Raw genomic sequence first — 11,272 nt, 5'->3', positions numbered from 1 at the left:
TGAATCAAGTGATTATTATACCTAGACATTTTGAGTATATGCTCACTGACAGAACTGTTCTCTTCCATCTTGCAGCTATTGAACTTATTGGAGACTTCATATCTCTCAATCCGGGCATTTGCTTGAAATATTAACTTCAACTCCTGAAACATCTCATATGCTCCATGACGTTCAAAACGTCGTTGAAGTCCCGATTCTAAGCCGTAAAGCATGGCACACTGAACTATTGAGTAGTCATCAGCTTTGCTCTGCCAGACGTTCATAACATCTGGTGTTGCTCCAGCAGCAGGCCTGGCACCCAGCGGTGCTTCCAGGACATAATTCTTCTGTGCAGCAATGAGGATAATCCTCAAGTTATGGACCCAGTCCGTGTAATTGCTACCATCATCTTTCAACTTTGCTTTCTCAAGGAACGCATTAAAATTCAACGGAACAACAGCACGAGCCATCTATCTACAATCAACATAAACAAGCAAGATACTATCAGGTACTAAGTTCATGATAAATTTAAGTTCAATTAATCATATTACTTAAGAACTCCCACTTAGATAGACATCCCTCTAATCCTCTAAGTGATGGCGTGATCCAAATCTACTAAACCATGTCCGATCATCACGTGAGATGGAGTAGTTTCATCGGTGAACATCATTATGTTGATCATATCTACTATATGATTCACGCTCGACCTTTCGGTCTCCGTGTTCCGAGGCCATATCTGTATATGCTTGGCTCGTCAAGTATAACCTGAGTATTCCGCGTGTGCAACTGTTTTGCACCCGCTGTATTTGAACGTAGAGCCTATCACACCCGATCATCACGTGGTGTCTCAGCACGAAGAACTTTCGCAATGGTGCATACTCAGGGAGAACACTTCTTGATAATTTAGTGAGAGATCATCTTATAATGCTACCGTCAATCAAAGCAAGATAAGATGCATAAAAAGATAAACATCACATGCAATCATTATAAGTGATATGATATGGCCATCATCATCTTGTGCCTGTGATCTCCATCTCCGAAGCACCTTCATGATCACCATCGTCACCGGCGCGACACCTTGATCTCCATCATAGCATCGTTGTCGTCTCGCCAATCTTATGCTTCCACGACTATCGCTACCGCTTAGTGATAAAGTAAAGCATTACATCGCGATTGCATTGCATACAATAAAGCGACAACCATATGGCTCCTGCCGGTTGTCGATAACTCGGTTACAAAACATGATCATCTCATACAATAAAATTCAACATCATGTCTTGACCATATCATATCACAACATGCCCTGCAAAAACAAGTTAGACGTCCTCTACTTTGTTGTTGCAAGTTTTACGTGGCTGCTACGGGCTTTAAGCAAGAACCAATCTCACCTACGCATCAAAACCACAACGATAGTTTGTCAAATAGACTCCGTTTTAACCTTCGCAAGGACCGGGCGTAGCCACACTCGGTTCAACTAAAGTTGGAGAGACAGTCGCCCGCAAGCCATCTATGTGCAAAGCACGTCGAGGGAACCGGTCTCGCGTAAGCGTACGCATAAGGTTGGTCGGGGTCGTCTCGTCCAACAATACCGCCGAACCAAAGTATGACATGCTGGTAGGCAGTATGACTTGTATCGTCCACAACTCACTTGTGTTCTATTCGTGCAAATAACATCAAACCATAAAACCTAGGCTCGGATGCCACTATTGGGGAACGTAGTAATTTCAAAAAAATTCCTACGCACACGCAAGATCATGGTGATGCATAGCAACGAGGGGAGAGTATGATCTACGTACCCTTGTAGATCGCAACGGAAGCATTGACACAACATAGAGGAAGTAGTCGTACATCTTCTTCCCGATCCAACCGATCCAAGCACCGTTACTCCGGCACCTCCGAGTTCTTAGCACACGTACAGCTCGATGACGATCCCCGGGCTCCGATCCAGCAAAGCTTCGGGGAGGAGTTCCGTCAGCATGATGGCGTGGTGACGATCTTGATGTTCTACCATCGCAGGGCTTCGCCTAAGCACCGCTACAATATGATTGAGGTGGAATATGGTGGAGGGGGGCACCGCACACGGCTAAGGAACGATCACGAAGATCAACTTGTGTGTCTAGAGGTGCCCCCCTGCCCCCGTATATAAAGGATCCAAGGGGAAGGGGGCGTCCGGCTAGGAGGAGGGCGTAGGAGGAGTCCTACTCCTACCGGGAGTAGGACTCCCCCCCCCAATCCTATTCCAACTAGGATTCCCAAGGGGGAAAGAGGGAGAGGGGTGGCCGGCCACCTCTCCTAGTCCTAATAGGACTAGGGGAGGGGGGGAGGCGCGCAGCCCTTGGGGCAGCCCTTTCACCTTTCCACTAAGGCCCAATAAGGCCCATATGACTCCCGGGGGGTTCCGGTAACCTCCCGGTAATCCGGTAAAATCCCGATTTCACCCGGAACACTTCCGATGTCCAAACATAGGCTTCCAATATATCAATCTTTATGTCTCGACCATTTGAGACTCCTCGTCATGTCCGTGATCACATCCGGGACTCCGAACAACCTTCGGTACATCAAAATGCATAAACTCATAATAACTGTCATCGTAACTTTAAGCGTGCGGAGCCTACGGTTCGAGAATAATGTAGACATGACCGAGACACGTCTCCGGTCAATAACCAATAGCAGGACCTGGATGCCCATATTGGCTCCTACATATTCTACGAAGATCTTTATCGGTCAGACCGCATAACAACATACGTTGTTCCCTTTGTCATTGGTATGTTACTTGCCCGAGATTCGATCGTCGGTATCCAATACCTAGTTCAATCTCGTTACCGGCAAGTCTCTTTACTCGTTCCGTAATACATCATCTCACAACTACCATATTAGTTGTAATGCTTGCAAGGCTTATGTGATGTGCATTACCGAGAGGGCCCAGAGATACCTCTCCGATAATCGGAGTGACAAAACCTAATCTCGAAATACGACAACCCAACATGTACCTTTGGGGACACCTGTAGTACTCCTTTATAATCACCCAGTTACGTTGTGACGTTTGGTAGTACCCAAAGTGTTCCTCTGGTAAACGGGAGTTGCATAATCTCATAGTTATAGGAACATGTATAAGTCATGAAGAAAGCAATAGCAACATACTAAACGATCGGTGCTAAGCTAATGGAATGGGTCATGTCAATCAGATCATTCAACTAATGATGTGACCTCGTTAATCAAATAACAACTCATTGTTCATGGTTAGGAAACATAACCATCTTTGATTAACGAGCTAGTCAAGTAGATGCATACTAGTGACACTTTGTTTGTCTATTTATTCACACATGTATTATGTTTCCGGTTAATACAATTCTAGCATGAATAATAAACATTTATCATGATTATAAGGAAATAAATAATAACTTTATTATTGCCTCTAGGGCATATTTCCTTCAGGACGTGCATCATGATATTGAAGAAGGATGCTGGGAACACCAGCTCGAAACTAATAAGACATTGCACCACATCACTCCTTAGCCTTGGTATGATTTCTGGATCGATCACCTTCTGAGAGATTGCATTGAGGAACGCACATAGCTTCACAATGGCTAATCGGACGTTTTCCGATAGAAGCCCCCTCAATGCAACCGGAAGCAGTTGCGTCATAATCACATGGCAGTCATGAGACTTTAGGTTCTGAAACTTTTTCTCTGCCATATTTATTATTCCCTTTATATTCGACGAGAAGCCAGTCGGGACCTTCATACTAAGCAGGCATTCAAAGAAGATTTCCTTCTCTTCTTTGGTAAGAGCGTAGTTGGCAGGACCTTCATACTGCTTTGGAGGCATGCCGTCTTTTTCGTGCAAACGTTGCAGGTCCTCCCATGTCTCAGTTGTATCTTTTGTCTTCCCATACACGCCCAAGAAGCCTAGCAGGTTCACGCAAAGGTTCTTTGTCACGTGCATCACGTCGATCAAAGAGCGGGCCTCTAGGTCTTTCCAGTAGGGTAGGTCCCAGAATATAGATTTCTTCTTCCACATGGGTGCGTGTCCCTCAGCGTCACTCGGAACAGCTAGTCTGTGGGGACCCTTTCCAAAGATTACGTGTAAATCATTGACCATAGCAAGTACGTGATCACCGGTACGCATGGCGGGCTTCTTCCGGTGATCTGCCTCGCCTTTGAAATGCTTGCCTTTCTTTCAACATTGATGGTTGGTCGGAAGAAATCGACGATGGCCCAGGTACACATTCTTCCTGCACCTTCCCAGGTATATACTTTCGGTGTCAGCTAAACAGTGCGTGCATGCGTGGTAGCCCTTGTTTGTCTGTCCTGAAAGGTTACTGAGAGCGGGCCAATCGTTGATGGTTAAAAACAGCAATGCGTGCAGGTTAAATTCCTCCTGTCTATGCTCATCCCACACACGTACACCGTTTCCATTCCGCAACTGTAAAAGTTCTTCAACTAATGGCCTTAGGTACACATCAATGTCGTTGCCGGGTTGCTTAGGGCCTTGGATGAGAACTGGCATCATAATGAACTTCCACTTCATGCACATCCAAGGAGGAAGGTTATACATACATAGAGTCACGGGCCAGGTGTTGTGATAGCTGCTCTGCTCCCCGAAAGGATTAATGCCATCCGCGCTTAAACCAAACAATACGTTCCTTGGGTCATGTGCAAACTCAGCCCAGTACTCTCTCTCGATTTTTCTCCACTGTGACCCGTCAGCGGGTGCTCTCAACTTCCCGTCTTTCTTACGGTCCTCACTGTGCCATCGCATCAACTTGGCATGCTCTTTGTTTCTGAACAGTCGTTTCAACCGTGGTATTATAGGAGCATACCACATCACCTTCGCAGTAACTCTCTTCCTGCGGGGCTCGCCGTCAACATCACCAGGGTCATCTCGTCTGATCTTATACTGCAGTGCACCGCATACCGGGCATGCGTTCAAATCCTCATACGCACCGCGGTAGAGGATGCAGTCATTAGGGCATGCATGTATCTTCTCCAATCCTAGAGGGCATAGGACCTTCTTTGTTGCGTACTAATGTTGGGCAATTCATTATCCTTTGGAAGCTTCTTCTTCAATATTTTAAGTAGCTTCTCAAATCCTTTGTCAGGCACAGCATTCTCTGCCTTCCACTGCAGCAATTCCAGTACGGTACCCAGCTTTGTGTTGCCATCTTCGCAATTGGGGTACAACCCTTTTTTGTGATCCTCTAACATGCGATCGAACTTGAGCTTCTCCTTTTGACTTTCACATTGCGTCCTTGCATCGACAATGACCCGGCGGAGATCATCATCGGGCACATCGTCTGGTTCCTCTTGATCTTCAGCAGCTTCCCCCATTGCAGCATCATCGGGCACATCATCTGGTTCCTCTTGATCTTCAGCAGCTCCCCCCATTGCAGCATCACCGTATTCAGGGGGCACATAGTTGTCATCGTCCTCTTCTTCTTTGCCGTCTTCCATCATAACCCCTATTTCTCCGTGCCTCGTCCAAACATTATAGTGTGGCATGAAACCCTTGTAAAGTAGGTGGGTGTGAAGGATTTTCCGGTCAGAGTAAGACTTCGTATTCCCACATTTAGTGCATGGACAACACATAAACCATTCTGCTTGTTTGCCTCAGCCACTTCGAGAAAATTATGCACGCCCCTAATGTACTCGGAGGTGTGTCTGTCACCATACATCCATTGCCGGTTCATCTGCGTGCATTATATATAATTATGTGTGTCAAAAGTAAGAAAATCAGACAAATATCTATCTAAAGTAAGAAAATCAGACAAGTATCAGAAAGAAGATAAGAACAAGAGGCTCACCACGGTGGTGCCGGCGACGAGATCGGCGCGGGCGATCAACGGCGATGAAAACGGGGACGGGGCGTGACGGAGCGCTAAATCTAGACAAATCTCGAAAAAAATGGAGCTCCGAGGTCGAGCTTTGAGAGGAGAAAGCTTAACTAGTGTGGCTCGGGCATTTCATCGAACACCTCATGTGCTTAGGAGGTGAACTAGAGCACCCAAATGCCCTCTCCTCGCCGGATTGAAAAAACAGAGCACGGTGGAGTGCTCTGCCGCGGCGGTGGGTATATATAGGCAAGTTATTTGTCCCGGTTCGTGGCATGAACCGGGACTAAAGCACCCCCTTCTGTCCTGGTTCAAGCCACAAACCGGGACCAATGATTGTGGGCCAGGAGCGAGGACCAATGGTCCCGGTTCGTGGTTTGAACCGGAACAAATGGTTCCACACGAATCGGGACCAATGCCCACGAGGCCCGGCCGCCCCCCTGGGCTCACGAACCGGGTCTAATAACCCCCATGGGTCTCGGTTCTTGAAGAACTGGGACTAATGGGCTGGCCAGGCCCGAACATTAGTCCTGTTTTCTACTAGTGAAAGCAAGTTAATGATTTACCTTTTTATGTGAACAAGATATGCAAAGTGGACAAAATTTGCCTATAATGCCTCTGTTGCTCCACACCTACAGTTTATGATTGCAACAAACTTTTCACGAGGAATTCGGTACACGACCACGAAACAGTTAGTAGCCCATAAAATATAGTAGAAAGTCGTGCATAAACATGGGCTCTTTGTGGTGTAGAAAAGTCTAGTAGCCTTTCTATATGGTGAACCATGATATAAAACGGCACCATACATGGACACATAGTATCTACACCCGAGCTTAAATGCTCCCTTATGAATAGTAAAATCGAAAAAAGAGTAAAAAAAACTCAAAAAAATCTGAATTTTTTTATGGTAAACTTTGGCAAGTATTTTGTATGCTTACAAAATTTCAGCACGATACGACATTCGTGTAAGGCATGGCAAAAAAAATAAAACGATGTTCCAAAAATGCTAGTTTTGAAAACATTTTGGGGTGCTGATTTTGTTTTTTTTTTGCCACGCCTTCCACGAATGTTGGTTCGTACTGAAACTTTGCAAGCATACAAAACATTTGTCAAAATTTACCAAAACAAAATTTCAGAATTTTTTGAATTTGTTTACTAAATATTTTTATTTTTACTGTTCACGGGGAGCATTTGAGCTCGGGAGCAGAAAAGGACTTTCGCACCAGACACTCCTTATTCCTTAACAATAGGTATTTTCTTCCTTCCACAAGAGTTTGTTCCGACATTCACTTTGCATCAATTAGTATTTCACATGCTACTTACAATTTCAAAGTCAAAAGTAATCGAAATCGTGTGCCAGCGGGACATACGAAATACATGATACATGTGCAGTCATCCACAACCATTAACAAGATGGACCTGTGTAAGGTCGTACCTAACTTACCGGCAACCCATGAATGGTTGGTGACTAATATAAATCGTGAGTTATGATGTAGTACATCTCTTCATCTCTTCATCAATCGTGAGTTATATTTTGATGTACGAGAAGAATTAACATCAGAAGAGCTCCTGGTATGGCAGTGATACCGTGTTCAGTATCAGGATGTACTAGAGGGAAGCTAGTTGCGCTTTAATTACATGCTGAAACTGTAATGGATCGGGCTACAAAACTGAAACTTTTTTGAATATCTGACGAGGAGTCGTCTCTCTCGGCACAGGCTACAGTCGACCACCCCGCTGGGACATGGAGGCTGCCTTTCTCTCACACGCAGTACTCCCTGTCCTGCGCCGCGGTGTGGAAATCTTCATCGGCGACGAGGATCCGCAGCTTGGTCCCGGCGTGGATGCGGATCCCGTTTCTTTTCTGAAGAAAAAATTGGCCACTGTTCTTTTTTCTTTTTCTTTTGAGGAATGGCACAAAGCAGCTACGGCCCATATCTCTCGTCCTTCCTTCAGGCCCGCTGAAGCGAACCTCCCAGAACGCGTGCCTCCCTTCACCCCCGGCTGCTGGTGCGCTTCGAATTTTTGTCCCACCTCGCCCAGCCGAGGAGCATCGAGAGGAAGAGCTGGCTATAAGAGGAGGGCGAGGTGCTACGTTCTCCTTACTTACCTGGACGGGGTCGACGGGCGATCAACAAGGCCCGTGGCCTGGGTCGATGGCCCACATTGCACTTGGTGGGTGCGTCGGCCCATCATCTCCCCTAAGTGGGAGAGTGAACGTCATAATTTGTGGTAGAGGGGGTACGCGTTCGCGCGGCCCCTGCCAATTCTTTGAAATTAAATTTTGCTCCTTGGCCTGGCCTGTTTCTGAAGTCTGCTACTACAATGCAGTCCTCCTAGTCGACAGATGCAGTTTCTTCAAGTAATTGCTGGAGGGTTCTGATCCAGACATATGCGTCTGGTGCTTGCCAGGTTGTACATTCTGGTGCTCTCTACCTTCTTGTTGCAAGTAAAATCTGCCTAGAACTGAACTTCTAAGCATAGCATTTCAACGCGAGAAGTTCTTGACAGGAAACCTAGCTCTAGCTTAATCCCTTTAGCCTGAATCTAAATGGAACGTCAACAACTTTACAGTCAGATGCGCTACCAACCTAGCAATTCTCTGTGCTAAATGAACAAACAACACCCCGCAAAGCTCATAGCAAGCATTCATCGACTCAAGAGCAGGTACGCACATGCTAATCAACACAAGCATAAGGTTGAGTGCAATACATGTATGTGTTCTTGATGTTCAGGGCCAGCAACCATACACCAAACCAAACCAGGTGTGTTTTTCCATTACATGCAACGTAAAAAACCAAACCATGCGCCTGCAGAGGAATCCCTTCCTCACACATTGATAAACCCATAAGGGCCCCGCCATGCCTCTTCAGGCAAAGCTACACCTAAAACTTGTCAGTTCCAGCAAAAAAAGAAGATTCGGTAAGTAGTTCAACACCGTACATAACTGCTAAAGGAAAACTGCCTCTCACTAAGCTCTAAACACTCAAGGATGGAACCACTTGCAAAAGTTTCAGAGCTCCTACCACCGTGAACATGTAACGACAGTAGACAAATCCTGCAACAGAGCCACTGTTCTGTTCTGTTCCGTTCTCTGCGGGAGGAGCGATTTTCCAGAACAAGCTGGCAGAGAACAAACTTAAAATAAATAACATTTTCATGCATGCTGAACTCCAAGCTGGCTCCAGCCTCTCATCTCATGTTCAGCCAGTGTGTTCTTTTAATGACAAAAGAAGGGGCCATACATGGAACTGAAGGTACGCAACACAGGAGGGATCTGATACAAGTGTGGTACAGCAAGACTGCAACATGTCCAAGATGAACTATCTGCGCTACATTATGCATCCAGGTGAATCATGATCCAGATGAACATGTCCATTGGTGTCAGATCATTGCATTCTTTTGCAAAAGAATCATGACCGAGCATTTTACTTAGCCGACTTGGCATTTGTGGGACAGGCAACCAAGTAGCATTGTTTGCACGAAATACTCTCCAATGCAGTAAACTAACTCTGTGCTTACCTAAGTAGGCTAGATATAAGACAGACATGCAAAACAAAAGATGGAAGAGTCCACATTAGTTCCGAGTTCACAGTATACAGATTTAGTGAAGAAAACTCCTTCCTAGACATGGCTGGGCATGACTGGTTCAGAGTGTTTTATTCATGATACCGCAACTATCCTGTTTCTTTTTCCTGTTTTCCAAAATGAGAGCAGTGGCCAGATGACAATTATATTCTGGAAAGGTCATACCTAAATGCTGTACAACAATCGATCAAAATATAACGAGACACAAAATATAGATACTTGAGCTAACCAGTATACCACTCCTTTCTCGGTGGGACATCCTGACAACATTAAATTCCATAAAATAGTCAGTAGAGCTTATTGACCAAGGTTAGGAACTAAACGGCCTTTACTAGGTGTCATGACCCAAAATAAACACCCCGTGTGCTTGTGATGCCACACAACAATGCAACTTCATTTGTCATGTCACCAAGATTGATTCCTACACCAATGGCACAAGCATATGGCGCCTTCCCTATACCGCCCAGATATATAATAAGATGTCTCGCCAATATTGACTTTTATATGTAATCATTAATTAGTATCAAACGTCACAACGTAACTCGGTGATTATAAAGATGCTCTACAGGTGTTTCAGAAGGTGTTTGTTGGGTTGACATAGATCAAGAATAGGATTTGTCACTCCGTGTATCGGAGAGGTATCTCTGGGCCCTCTCGGTAATGCTCATCACTATAAGCCTTGCAAGCAATGTGACCAATGAGTTAGTTGCAGGATGAAGCATTACGGAACGAGTAAAGAGACTTGCCGGCAACGAGATTGAACTAGGTATGATGATACCGACGATCGAATCTCGGGCAAGTAACATACCGATGACAAAGGGAACAACGTATGTTGTTGTGCGGTTTGACCGATAAAGATCTTCGTAGAATATGTAGGAGCCAATATGAGCATCCAGGTTCCGCTATTGGTTATTGATCGAAGATGTGTCTCAGTCATGTCTACATAGTTCTCGAACCCATAGGGTCCGCACACTTAACGTTCGATGACGATTTGTATTATGAGTTATGTGTTTTTGATGAACAAAGTTTGTTCGGAGTCCCGGATGAGATCACGGACATGACGAGGAGTATCAAAATGGTCGAGAGGTAAAGATTGATATATTGGAAGGTGGTATTCAGACACCGGAAGGGTTCCGGAGTGTATCGGGTACAAGCCGGAGTACCAGAAGGGTTACCGGAACCCCCCGGTGGAAGATATGGGCCATATGGGCCATGGGAGGGAGGCTAACCAGCCCACAAGGGGCTGGTGCGCCCCCCACAAGGTAGGAGGCCGAATTGGAGTAGGGAAGGGGGTGGCGCCCCCCTTTCCTTCTCCTTCTCCCTCTCCTTTCCCCTTTCCTTCTCCGATAAAAGGAAAAAAAGAGGGGGGGGGCGAATCCTACCAGGAGTGGAGTCCTAGTAGGACTCCCCCTCCCTTGGCGCGCCCCTGGTGGCCGGCCTCCTCCTCCCTCCTTTATATACGGGGGCTGGGGGCACCCCAAAGGCACAACATTGTCTTAGCCGTGTGCGGTGCCCCCTCCACCGTTTACTCCTCCGATAGTATCATCGTAGTGCTTAGGCGAAGCCCTACGCGGATCACATCATCAACACCGTCATCATATGCCGTCATGCTGACGAAACTCTCCCTCGACCCTCTGTTGGATCAAGAGTTTGAGGGACGTCATCGAGCTGAACGTGTGCTGAACTCGGAGGTGCCGTACGTTTGGTGCTAGATCGGTTGGATCGTGAAGACATTCAACTACATCAACCAAGTTAACATAACGCTTCCACTTTTGGTCTGCGAGGGTACGTGGACACACTCTTCCACTCTCGTTGCTATGCATCTCCTAGATAGATCTTGCGCGATCGTAGGATTTTTTTTTAAATTGCATGCTA

General features: G+C 46.0%; 1 non-coding gene across 1 annotated transcript; it reads left to right on the top strand.

The window, feature by feature from the left end:
- Nucleotides 1-7,911: 7,911 nt before the first annotated feature.
- Nucleotides 7,912-8,073, top strand: LOC119313131. The gene has a single exon (XR_005151520.1). It is a non-coding gene; the product is annotated as a U1 spliceosomal RNA (small nuclear RNA).
- The last annotated feature ends 3,199 nt before the right edge of the window (nucleotides 8,074-11,272 follow it).

Source organism: Triticum dicoccoides, chromosome 5B (genome assembly GCF_002162155.2).
Source record: "Triticum dicoccoides isolate Atlit2015 ecotype Zavitan chromosome 5B, WEW_v2.0, whole genome shotgun sequence".
NCBI classification, from domain to species: domain Eukaryota; kingdom Viridiplantae; phylum Streptophyta; class Magnoliopsida; order Poales; family Poaceae; genus Triticum; species Triticum dicoccoides.
Note: the sequence above shows the minus strand (reverse complement) of the source record. Positions and strands in the feature narration are given on the sequence as shown.